This window comes from Salvelinus namaycush, chromosome 15 (assembly GCF_016432855.1).
Source record: "Salvelinus namaycush isolate Seneca chromosome 15, SaNama_1.0, whole genome shotgun sequence".
In the NCBI taxonomy this organism is placed as follows: domain Eukaryota; kingdom Metazoa; phylum Chordata; class Actinopteri; order Salmoniformes; family Salmonidae; genus Salvelinus; species Salvelinus namaycush.
Window position 1 is genome coordinate 37,812,469 of NC_052321.1, and position 8,930 is coordinate 37,821,398.

An 8,930-nucleotide genomic window follows, 5' to 3' on the forward strand; every position below is an offset into this window, starting at 1 on the left:
TTTGGATCAACAAAATAAATGTTTAAAAAATAAAATAAAATCGTTTAAAAATTAAAATAAAATCGTTTAAAAATAGGATCCCTGGTTTCTTTTCAGGACTTTCCCCCTGCACTGTCAGAGCGTTCCACCAGAGGCGTATAAAGCAGGAATTCTATGCAATGATTCGGGTGTTCATTATACAGAGTAATAAATGAGTTGATAACCTCGCACAGCCTGAAGATAACTTCAACAAATTGTTGACCTATCTTATGGATCATAAGACTATGGGCAAATAAGTGTTTTATCTGTACATTAACATCTTTTAAAATTAATACTTGAATGTTGTGCACTTAATTGAGTCAAGTGGATGGGCTGTGGTTTTACAAATAGCATATTGTAATTGCTGTGTAATCAACCTTAACCAACCCACTTATCCTTAACCTTTAGCCAACATAGTGATGTCTGGAACACTGTCCTGCTGTTTTGATATGGATTTACAGTTGATCATACTCGCATTAATGTATAACCTAAAGGTGTTTGCACATATCAGGTATACACAGTATAACACAATTTAAATACCTAGGTAGTACAAGTTTAACTTATTTTGTAGTTTTTCTCCCAGCAGAATTATCCTGAGTGTCTGAAGGTATGGTGGTGGGTGGGGTGGGTTTCGCCATAGCTGTGTGCATCGCTGAGGCCCTCACCTACTGCTCTGTGACCCTCATAGCAGACAGGTTTACTCCTGACACCAGGTGAGGCACAGTCTTGTTTTCATCCAATTTATTGATTGTTTATTAACTTAATGTGAATGGGTAGACAATAAGATATAGAACTTTGCTATGCTATAAGAGGTGTACTAGGCTAACTACAGTTGAAGTCAAAAGTTTACATGCACCTTAGCCAAATACATTTAAACTCAGTTTTTCACAATTCCTGACATTTAATCCTAGTAAAAATGCCATGTCTTAGGTCAGTTATGATCACCACTTTATTTTAAGAATGTGAAATGTCAGAATAATAGTAGAGAGAATTATTTCAGCTTTTATTTCTTTCATAACATTCCCGGTGGGTCAGACGTTTACATACACTCAATTAGTATTTGGTAGCATTGCCTTTAAATTGTTTAACTTGGGTCAAACGTTTTGGGTTGCCTTCCACAAGCTTCCCACAATAAGTTGGGTGAATTTTGGCCCATTCCTCCTGACAGAGCTAGTGTAACTGAGTCAGGTTTGTAGGCCTCTGCTCGCACACGCTTTTTCAGTTCTGCCCACAAATGTTCTATAGGATTAAGGTCAGGGCTTTGTGATGGCCACTCCAATACCTTGACTTTGTTGTCCTTAAGCCATTTTGCCACAACTTTGGAAGTATGCTTGGAGTCATTGTCCATTTGGAAGACCCATTTGCGACCAAGGTTTAACTTCCTGACTGATGTCTTGAGGTGTTGCTTCAATATATCAACATAATATTCCTTCCTCATGATACCATCTATTTTGTGAAGTGCGCCAGTCCCTCCTGCAGCAAAGGACCCCCACAACATTATGCTGCCACCCTCGTGCTTCACGGTTGGGATGGTGTTCTTCGGCTTACAAGCCTCCCCCTTTTTCCTCCAAACGTAACGATGGTCATTATGGCCAAACAGTTCTATTTTTGTTTCATCAGTCTTTTTTTAAAAAGTACGATCGTTGTCCCCATGTGCAGTTGCAAACCGTAGTCTGGCTTTTTTATGTCGGTTTTGGAGCAGTGGCTTCTTCCTTGCTGAGCGGCCTTTCAGGTTATGTCGATATAGGACTCATTTTACTGTGGATTTAGATACTTTTGTACCCGTTTCCTCCAGCATCTTCACAAGGTCCTTTGCTGTTTTTCTGGGATTGATTTGCACTTTTCACACTAAAGTACGTTCATCTCTAGGAGACAGAACGTGTCTCCTTCCTGAGTGGCATGACGGCTGCGTGGTCCCATGGTATTTATACTTGCGTACTATTGTTTTTACAGATGAACGTGGTACCTTCAGGTGTTTGGAAATTGCTCCCAAGGATGAACCAGACTTGTGGAGGTCTACCATTTTTTCTGAGGTCTTGGCTGATTTCTTTTGATTTTCCCATGATGTCAAGCACTGAGGCACTGAGTTTGAAGGTAGGCCTTGAAATACATCCACAGGTACACCTCCAATTGACTCAAATGATGTCAGTTAGCCTATCAGAGCTTCTAAAGCCATGACATTTTTTGGAATTTTCCAAGCTGTTTAAAGGCACAGTCAACTTAGTGTATGTAAACTTCTGACCCACTGGAATTGTGATACAGTGAATTATAAGTGAAATAATCTGTCTGTAAACAATTGTTGGAAAAATGACTTGTGTCATGCACAAAGTAGATGTCCTAACCGACTTGCCAAAACTATAGTTTGTTAACAAGAAATTTGTGGAGTGGTTGAAAAAGGAGTTTTAATGACTCCAACCTAAGTGTATGTAAACTTCCTACTTCAACTGTATGTGTCACTGCTCTAGGTTGATTAAAGTAAATTAATTCATAGTGAATTAATTATTGTAAAGTAAATGAAATCACAAAAAATCATCTCCAGTTGATGGGACCATTACTCATCCCTCCCTGATAGAAATTCTATCAACACATCTCCTGTGCTACACGCGTAACATGGTCCTGAATCATTGCTACTCTCCCTTCCTGGACGGCTTCAAGGGCCTCCCCCGCCCTCCCTTCTGCAAATCAGATCACGCCTCCATTCAGCTCCTCTCCACCTATACGCAGAAACTTAAGCAGGAAGCTCCCGTGGTAAGGACTGTTCAACGGTGGTCTGAACAATCGAAATCTATGCTTCAAGATTGTTTTGATCACGCGGACTAGAAAATATTCCCGGGTCGCCTCAGACTTATATACTGACGCAGTGACTGGGTTCATCAGGAACTGCATAGAGGATGCTGTTCCCACTGTGATGATTAGAATTTATCAAAACCCAAAAATGTGGATAGATGGCAGCTTTCACGCACCACTGCATTAAACCATGGCAAGGTGACTGGGAACATGGAAGTGTACAAACAGACCAGCTACAGTGCATTCGGAAAGTATGCAGAGCCCCTTGCCTTTTTCCACATTTTGTTACATTACAGCCTTATTCTAAAATGGATTAAATCGTTTTCCCCTCAATCTACACACAATACCCCATATTGACAAAGTAAAAAAGTTTTTTTAGAAATCTTTGCACATTTATATGAACAAAAAATGATACTACATTTACATAAGTATTCAGACCCTTTACTCAGTACTTTAAAAAATGTTTTATTTAGGGGTAGATCAGCTTTAATATTGCAGATAGAGTCTAGCTTCCATCAGTGTAATTTTTTGCATCATTTCCAATCCCCCATGTAGTGTCAGAAATGCAGAAACTAGAAGAGCAAAATAAAATGCTATATATATATATACTGCTCAAATACTGCTTAAAGGGAACACTTAAACAACACAATGTAACTCCAAGTCAATCACACTTCTGTGAAATCAAACTGTCCACTTAGGAAGCAACACTGATTGACAATAAATTTCACATGCTGTTGTGCAAATGGAATAGACAAAAGGTGGAAATTATAGGCAATTAGCAAGACACCCCCAATAAAGGAATGGTTCTGCAGGTGGTGACCACAGACCACTTTTCAGTTCCTATGCTTCCTGGCTGATGTTTTGGTCACTTTTGAATGCTGGCGGTGCTTTCACATTAGTGGTAGCATGAGACGGAGTCTACAACCCACACAAGTGGCTCAGGTAGTGCAGTTCATCCAGGATGGCACATCAATGCGAGCTGTGGCAAGAAGGTTTGCTGTGTCTGTCAGCGTAGTGTCCAGAGCATGGAGGCGCTACCAGGAGACAGGCCAGTACATCAGGAGACGTGGAGGAGGCCGTAGGAGGGCAACAACCCAGCAGCAGGACCGCTACCTCCGCCTTTGTGCAAGGAGGAGCACTGCCAGAGCCCTGCAAAATGACCTCCAGCAGGCCACAAATGTGCATGTGTCTGCTCAAACGGTCAGAAACAGACTCCATGATGGTGGTATGAGGGCCCGACGTCCACAGGTGGGGGTTGTGCTTACAGCCCAACACCGTGCAGGACGTTTGGCATTTACCAGAGAACACCAAGATTGGCAAATTCGCCACTGGCGCCCTGTGCTCTTCACAGATGTGCTCAGTGTGAACCTGCTTTCATGAGCACATGTGACAGACGTGACAGAGTCTGGAGACGCCGTAGAGAACGTTCTGCTGCCTGCAACATCCACCAGCATGACCGGTTTGGCGGTGGGTCAGTCATGGTGTGGGGTGGCATTTCTTTGTGGGGCCGCACAGCCCTCCATATGCTCGCCAGAGGTAGCCTGACTGCCATTAGGTACCGAGATGAGATCCTCAGACCCCTTGTGAGACCATATGCTGACACATGCACATTTGTGGCCTGCTGGAGGTCATTTTGCAGGGCTCTAGAAAAGGGGAAGGGTACCAAAACATTTCTGCGGCATTGAAGGTCCCCGAGAACAATGTGGCCTCCATCATTCTTAAATGGAAGAAGTTTGGAACCACCAAGACTCTTCCTAGAGCTGGCCGCCCGGCCAAATGGAGCAATCAGGGGAGAAGGGCCTTGGTCAGGAAGGTACCGAGAACCCAATGGACACTCTGACAGAGCTCTAGAGTTCCTCTGTGGAGATGGGAGAACCTTCCAGAAGAACAACCATCTCTGCAGCACTCCACCAAATCAGGCTTGTATGGTAGAGTGGTCAGACGGAAGCCACTCCTCAGTAAAAAAGGCACGACAGCCCGCTTGGAATTTGCCTAAAGGCACCCAAAGGACACTCAGACCATGAGAAACTAGATTCTCTGTTCTGATGAAAACAAGTTTGAATTCTTTGTCCTGAATGCCAAGTGTCATGTCTTGAGGAAACCTGGCACCAGAAATCAAGGCTATTCCATGCCAGAAATTTTCTCTTCACTGTTGACATTGAGACTGGTGTTTTGCAGGTATTATTTAATGAAGCTGACATTCTACTGTAGTTGTCCTCTTGCTCAGTTGGAGGCCCCGCTGCACCACTCCTCTTTCTATTCTGGTTAGAGCCAGTTTGCACCGTTCTGTGAAGGGAGTAGTACACGGCGTTGTATGAGATCTTCAGTTTCTTGGCAATTTCTCACATGGAACAGCCTTCAGTTCTCAGAACAAGACTAGACTGACGAGTTTCAGAAGAAAATTATTTGTTTCTGGTCATTTTGAGCCTGTAATCGAACCCACAAATGCTGACGTTCCAGATACTCAACTAGTCTAAAGAAGGCCAGTTTTATTGCTTCTTTAATCAGAACCGTTTTCAGCAGTGCTAACATAATTTCAAATGGGTTTTCTAATGATCAATTAGCCTTTTAAAATTATATACCTGGATTAGCTAACACAACGTGCCATTGGAACACAGGAGTGACGGTTTCTGAGAATGGGCCTCTGTAGTATTCCATAAAAAAAATCAGCAGTTTCCTGCTACAATATTAATTTACAACATTAACAATGTCTACACTGTATTTCTGATCAATTTGGTCTTTTAATGGACAAAAATGTGCTTTTCTTTAAAAAACAAGGACATTTCTAAGTGACCCCAAACTTTAACGGTACTGTATGTTTGGGGATTTTTTATTTTATTTTTATTGCTAGGTATTACTGCACTGTTGGAGTTAGAAACAAGCATTTTGCTGCACCTGCGATAACATCTCCAAATCTGTGTATGCAACCAATAATCTTTGATTTGATTCGATTCAAGAAGACGATAGATCGCCCAATCAGAAGAAGCATCAGAGGCTTGGGCTTTGCTCAGCTCAGGGTAATGATACTCAACCATGAGGGAATGGATGCGTCCAAAATGACACCCTATTATTTATATAGTGCACTACTTTTGACCAGAGCCAGAAGAGTACACTATATATAGTGAATAAGGTGCCATTTCGAAGCACATAATGTGTTAAACCCAGTTCAATTAGTTCTCGACATGTATTCATTCATTCATTTGGAAGTCCTTCTGGTTAAAAATGATAACAAACCTAAAGTGGATTGGTTATATAGTTTTACTTCTATGCTGTACTGTCGTCATGTGTTCGATTAACAGCTATCATAAACATTGTAAAGGCTACTGTACAGCGCCTTCAGAAAGTATTCATACTCTACTCATTCCACATTTTGCTATGTTAGTCAGAATTCAAAATTGATAAAAACGTTATTTTCTCACCCATCTACACACAACACCTCATAATGACAAAGTGAAAACATGTTTTTAGAAATGTAAATGTATTGAAAATCAAATACAGAAATCAAATGTACATAAGTATTCACACCCCTGAGTCAATACTTTGTAAAAAGCACCTTTGGCGACAATTAAAGAGTATTTTTTGGGTACATCTGTAAGAGATTTGCACATCTGAAAATATTTGCCCATTCTTAAAGAAATTCTTCCATCTCTGTCAAGTTAATTGTTGATCATTGCTTGACAGCCATTTTCCCTTCAGGATTATACCTGTATTTAGTTTATTTTTATCCCTAGTACTTGCCGATGACAAGCATAGCCATAACATTATGCAGCCATCACCATACTTGAAAATATGACGAGCTGTGTTGGATTTGCCTCAAACATAACACTTTGTATTCAGGACAAAAGTTTTTTGCAGTATTACTTAAGTGCTTTGTTGCAAACAGGATGCGTGTTTTGGATTTAGTTTAATTCTGTACAGGCTTCCTTTTTTCCCCCCTGAGGCATTGAACAACCTTCCTGGTCTTTGTAGTGGAATCTGTTCTTGAAATTCACTACCTGATTGCGGGACCTTAGAGATAATTGTGTGTGTGTGGTAGAGAGACGGGGTATTATTTTACACGGAATGAGTCCATGCAACTTATTATGCAATTTGTTAAGCACATTTTCACTCATGGACTTCTTTTGGCTTGCCATAACAAAGGGGTTGAATAGTTATTGACTCAAGACATTTGCGCTTTTCATTTTCTATACATTTCTCAAATGTTGTACCAACAAAATAACATTATTGTGTGTAGATCAGTGACATCTCAATTGAATGACATTTTAATTCAGGCTGTAAGATAAAATTGTGGCAAAAGTAAAGGTGTGTGAATACTTTCTGAAGGCACTGTACGTACTTCAGGAAGTTGAATATGGATGACACGCTTTTTTTTGTTTCCAAATCTTTTTTGACTTTGAATTTAAATCACAAATCTTTGTCTTTTGTGACTTTTAGGTTTAGAAAAGCAGGAGGCCTGGTTGTGAAGCAGAAAGTAAACAAAATCTCCAGGAACTAAGCAGCCAGGGATATGATGTCATTGTCAACTGCCCCAGTCTGGGGGCCAAGTCTTTAGTAGGGGACTCTCAGGTCTACCCTGTTAGGGGACAGGTCCTGATGGTGTTTATACACACATACCTGAGACGAGAGCTTGTAAATAAGCATTTCATTGTGCTGTGTACACTATGCTGTAGATGACAAACTTTGATTTAAAAGGCACAAGCCCCCTGGCTCCAACACTTCATCCGGAATGGTTAAGGGCAGTTCTACATCTACCCAAGGATGCACAGCGTGACGATGGGCGGCACACCAGGCATGTCCAGTTCAACTTTATTAGAAAACATCATTGCATCATAAAATGAGATGCTCTTTACATGAAGATGAGGAATACTCTGAAATAAACAAAATGACATGATGATAAAATAGAAAGGGGGATGCCCAGGTTCTACCACTAAGAACTATAACAACTTTCCACATGTTCACTACAAGTTAAATCTGTATGCTCTTTGGAGGAAAGACAGTTGATGTCTTTGTGCGACTGTTTGGCTGATTGGTACCGTAGGCAGGCGGACGACTGGCACTTGAAGGTGGATCCAGGGGACAGCCAGGGCATCCTGGAGTGCTGTAAGCAGGCTAGAGCCGTCCCTGAGCAGGGCCAGGGTCCCGGGGGTGTCTGTGGGGTTGAGACAGGGTAGGAAGAATGTCCAGGTGGAGAGAGCGCTTGTCCTCCAGGGAGCCGACAGGTACCTGTGGTGCATAACTATGGCCACTGGTGCTGGTCGGGAAGTGTCTCCATGAGATGCCCCCCAGGGACATAGTTATGCACCACAGGTACCAGGATATAATAATAAATCACTCACTCTGCACCATTTTCTATTAAAACAATGAGTGATATATTTGCTGCTATAAATGAAAAGAAAGCAATGAATTCCTGAATAGAAAGCAGAGATTTAGCGGTCTTGAAATAAAATGCGAATGATTTCTGAACAGAGGCCCTTCAGGACCAGGATGTAAACAGATGCTCTGCTAGAGATAAATCATGAAACAATATGATCTATTCACTCGGTATGCCCCTTTTTTTGGGCACAGTTAGTGAAACCTGCCATTGCACATGAATTAAATGAATGCAAGAATTGAGATTTTGCCGGCTTGATATAAAATGCAATTGATTTTATGAATTTAATCTCTACTGTGAAATAGTGTTAGAAGTCATTTGAATGTTTTGGAAGCTACCAAGACTAATGACATTGAATTCAAATCAAATCAAATGTTATTTGTCACATACACATGGTTAGCAGATGTTAATGCGAGTGTAGCGAAATGCTTGTGCTTCTAGTTCCGACAATGCAGTAATAACCAACAAGTAATCTAACCTAACAATTCCACAACTACTACCTTATACACACAAGTGTAAAGGGATAAAGAATATGTACATAAAGATATATGAATGAGTGATGGTACAGAACGGCATAGGCAAGATGCAGTAGATGGTATAGAGTACAGTATATACATATGAGATGAGTAATGTAGGGTATGTAAACATTATATTAAGTGGCATTGTTTAAAGTGGCTAGTGATACATGTATTACATAAAGATGGCAAGATGCAGTAGATGATATAGAGTACAGTATATACATATGAGATGAGTA

At 41.0% G+C, this 8,930-nt stretch overlaps 1 pseudogene; it reads left to right on the forward strand.

Annotated features, from left to right (window-relative positions):
* Positions 1-627: 627 nt before the first annotated feature.
* On the forward strand, positions 628-8,567 carry LOC120060074 (annotated as a pseudogene).
* The last annotated feature ends 363 nt before the right edge of the window (positions 8,568-8,930 follow it).